Below are 4,750 nucleotides of genomic sequence, written 5' to 3'. Positions count from 1 at the left end.
CTGTTGCTAGATAATTCGTGTATAATTAGCGAATACCTGCATGGAAGCTGGAGGCCAGACTCTTGTCAGCTAGTTAGGTCTTTAGCAACCCCTGATAAATATGCGCGGAGATACACTTAAGTCTCATCGCTTTTTTCCAGATTGCCCTCAGCCTTAGGCAAACCAGAGATACTTTAGTGAAATAAATACAGCCACCAAGTTAGGTAGACGAGTTGAGAATTTAAAGCACACTTCAGCAACATAGAGGGGAAACCGACACCTTTCAGAAGGGATTTAGTTGAAAGTAGAGACTATCCCAATGGAGGCGCCAGGTACCATTAGGATTTAAAGGAACTTCAAGAAGGGGAGAAGTCACTAATGGCAGTAGGCAGCTGCGTGTGTGTGCGTGTGTGGAGTGGCTCCCTGCTGTTTCTCACACTCAGGCCCTCCCCCAACTCCCTCCCCGCGGTTCCAGACCCTTGCTCCCAAGACACAAAACACCCAGATTATAGGGGCTTTTGATGTGCTATTTCCTCAGGACTGTCGGCCATAGCGACTAGAAAGCAGTTCTTGTCAGCACGGTTGCATAACATTGAGTCGGAGATGGTGCAATCTCCTTTGGAAAAAATGCGAGGGCAGGAAGATGGATACCTGTCTGTTAGATTAAGGTACAGCATTGCCTTTGGGCAAGAGGATGAGCTAAACGAGATTCCTTCCAATTTAAGGATCTTAAATCTTTCTCGGATCCCCCCCACCACCTCACTCTGGGCTCCTTTTGGCGAAGAGTCAACGTGGTCCCGAAAACCCAAGAGAGGAAAATAGGCATTGCTCACACGAAGTTCTGATGTCACCTGTTTGTTTGCCAAGAGATTTGACTCAGCTACTTTGTGTGTGTGTGTAGTGTGTGTGTGTGTGTGTGTGTGTGTGTGTGAGAGAGAGAGAGAGAGAGAGAGAGAGAATGAATGGAGGTACAGAGGACAACTGTGCCTTGCCCAACATCACTTGGTAACTGTGAGGCTCTGTGCCTGTTGTGAAAAGCAAAGAGGTGTGTTTGTGTGTGAGACAGAGAGAGACAGAGAAACAGAGAGATAGACAGACAGAGACAGAGAGAGAGAGAGGGCCAGAGAGCTAGCCAGCCAGCTGGTAACAGCTGTTATTTTGTTATTTCTGCAGAGGATTTAATTAGCCCAGTACCCTCTGCTCTCTCCACCCTATCGCATCTCGCTTTAGCAAAAGCGCACATTTACATCTCATTGTGAATTTAACTTGCTCAGTTCTCCCGGGGCTATTTGATTTTAAGCCTCACCCCTTTACTTACCTATACATTCAACTCACTTTCTAAGAACCGCCCCCCCCCTCCCCCGCCAGCTGTTAAACACCATGGAATCTGTTCCCTCTCTAACAAAGAGATCCTTCTGTGACAATGCGTTGCTCGCAAGCCACCACATTCCTTTCTTTGGCGAGCTTCTCAGAAGAATGGTCTCTACTAGATGCTTCCACTTCTCCGCGTGCTTTAGTTTTGAGCGCTGCCATCTGGGTCCTACCTCCAGTGCTTGGCCCAGACTGCTCTCTTTCGGGTAATTGTCAAACCCAGTGCCGTCCTTCTGCGCTAAAACAGTGTTAACCACCTACTTGCTCCTTTTGGGGACTTTTTTTTTTTATCCCTCCCATTCTCCCGTCTCCTGGTTCCCTTTCCACCCCGCTCAGCACTTACTCCTTCCTGGTCTCCTTCACAAGCTTCTCTTTCTAGGCCTGCCCTTTAATTTTCTTTTCTCAAAGGGAGATTTTTCTATTTTTTTTTCCGATTAAAAAAAATATATGGTCATTGTTTAAAAACTCGGAAATAATGTAAAATCCAACTGAAATTCCACCACACAGAGGTAAATGCGAACATTTTTAGATCCTTCTAGTCTGTAAAAATTATTGTATATGGATATGTCACATTCGATAATACAAATGGTATCCTATCACCATATTTTTTACCAGCTTTTTTCACTTTTTCATGGGCATCATTCCATATCGACAAGCATAGAACATTATTTTAAATGGATATGTAGGAGAACGCTGAATTTGGCCATTTACACGAGAGACTGTTTTGTGATGGAAGTGACTGAGATGCTAAGTCTGTAAAATACAGAACCCCCTACTCCTTTGTAAGACTTGTCATATAAACGAATTCACAAATTTAGAAAAAAAATGGCTACAAAAATAGGCCATTGTATTAAATGAAAAATTCTTTCCTCGTAAAGATAAGATCTGTGTTCTGGTATCTTTATGTGATCATCCGATCATTTATTTTCTCTGGATAAGTTTGTGGACGTGAAATTTTTGAGTCAAAAGTTTTGAGAAATAACATTAAAAATGTTTTTAAAATACAAAAACTACTTAAACATAAATGAGAAGAAAATGGAAAACGCTTCTCCCTGCTCGCCAGAGACAACCAGTATGACAGGCTTCTTGAGGTCAAAGGTGTTTTTTAAGACATACTTCCCATTTGCCCCCCAGAAAGATTGTACAGATAGATCTACACTCTCATGAACCCCGCATGCCGTCACCAATTTGAAATGTCTGCTTGCCTCTTCGCATTTTTCCTTCCATGCTGTTCGCTGATGACTTCCAAATCTCTAACCCTGATCACACCCTTGACTCCCCGCCAGTATTTCCAGCTGCCTCCTGGACATCTCCACCTGGGTGTCCTGCAGACGCCCCAGATTGATCGCAAATGAGCTCATTGTCTTCCCTCCCAGACTTACTGTTCTTTCTGTGATTCCAATGTTGATTGGTGGTTACGGCATCTGCCTAGTAACCTAAATCAGAAACCTAGGAGTCATTTTCAGTTTCTTCCCTCTCTTCTCAAATAATAATAATAGCTAATCGTTACCGAACACTTACTATTTGTATATATTTTGTTTCATCGAATTCTCACAAAAACTCCCGAGGTAGCTTTTAGTCTTATCATTTACATTTTACAGACGAGGAAAACTGTTTGAATAACTTTCGCCCGGTTATACGGCTGGGAAGCGGGGCTTCAAACCCGGGCAGCCTAAGTCCATAGCTCACACGCTTAGGCCCTATACTCTCCTCCCCGTATATCTAATCAGATACAGGTCTTATCCATCTCTGTTCTTTCATCTCAGTCCTTCCTCTTCCCTCTTCTCCGTTCCCACCATGCCACCTGATTCCACGTGTTCTTGGCGATACTCTCCCAAGTCACATTCGACTCAAATATGTCTTCCACGTCGGCTGCAAAATCATCCTTGTAAAATACAGATCTGATTATGTCTCGTTCCCGTTAAAGATCTTTCAGTGGTTTCCTGTCCCCCACATCGTAAAGCCAGAGATAGTTTGCTTAATATAGAAGGATCACCCTCATCTGCCCATCCTCAGCCAGCCTATCTCTCCACGTATGTCCATTACACACTCTGAATTGATGATAATTGCTTGAAAGTACCATGCCGCATCTTATCGGGACGACTTTGCATATGTTGTTCCCTCTGCAAAAAAAAATCACCTCTCCCCGTTTCTTCTCCTATTTGTCCTTTACCTTTGTGTTTTTGTGTCTGTCAAAATCAGGTGTTCTCTCCTCCAGGAAGCATTTTCTAATTCCTCCAACTATTCATGTCCTATGTGCTGCTTTGAACCTTCGCTTATTTCGTATGTCACATTCTAGTAGTTTTATTTACTTGTGTCCCTCTCCAGGATATGAGCTCCTTGAGGGCAGTGACTCTTGTTTAACTCTAGGTCTTTAGCGTTTAGCATGGTGCCTGGCAGATAAGTAGTTGCTTAGGAGATATAGGTTATATTGGATTAAATAACTTAATTGTGAAATTATAGGGCCTTGTACGCTGAACGAATTTCAGCCGTCAGTGGCATGGGAAATATTTGCTGAGCAGAAGAGGAGAAGATACGGGGTGGGGAAAATGATGATCTAAACTGGATCGTCGTATAAACTATATAAATGTGTAACCAATGTAATCTATACTTGAAATTAATAAAATTTAAAAAACAAAAAAAAATAAAAATAGAAAGAGCCCCACCCCCTTCATGCGGGCCACGTATAAATTAGTCATAAATATTCCTATTTCTATAGACATTCTCATGTAGACGTGTATTCTTTCTCCATTAGGGGCTGCAAGGAACCGCCGAGTAGCGCCAAGTATGGAGCCGTGCAGCGTAGAGACAGAAGGTATGAAATAAACGCCCTCGATTTGCCGAGAAATGAATCAGTGCACCCTGGCTTCGCTTTTATGCGGCTTCAAGTGGAGAATGAAGACAGGCCCACGTTTTCCCGAAAAGCGACAATGAGAAATCATCCTTGTTTACCCCATCCTCGCCGCTTTCTCGGCACCAAAGACAGTGCCGCGTGCTCAACTGCGTGAGGAAGGAGTTGAAACTATCGGGGGTGGCACGAGTGGCGGGGCTGCGTTCTCGGCTGTCAGGAGTATTATTGGAGTCCCCCCTCTCCGGAGGCCACCCTTCTATTTTCGCGGAAAACCCTGGCTTATTCAGGTCGCGGGGCCTCGGCCTATCACCGTAGGACCCCAGCGTGCGGGGCAGTGCCCAAGGCTGGTCGCTCCCCGCTGGAGGACGATCTGTCGGGCAGAGGGGCAGCGATTGGCCGATCCCGCCTGTATTGCTTCCCGGGATGCTGGGGGGCGCGCATCCGGGATACAGGCTCCGGGGCGGCCACTGACAGCGCCCGGAAGCCTGAATGCGGCCTCGTGGGTGCAGGACTCCAGCGGGCAGCGAGGCCACTACTCAGCGCGCCGGG

The sequence above is a fragment of the Pteropus alecto genome, unplaced genomic scaffold, assembly GCF_000325575.1.
Source record: "Pteropus alecto unplaced genomic scaffold, ASM32557v1 scaffold312, whole genome shotgun sequence".
Taxonomy (NCBI): domain Eukaryota; kingdom Metazoa; phylum Chordata; class Mammalia; order Chiroptera; family Pteropodidae; genus Pteropus; species Pteropus alecto.
This window is presented reverse-complemented; position numbering follows the sequence as displayed.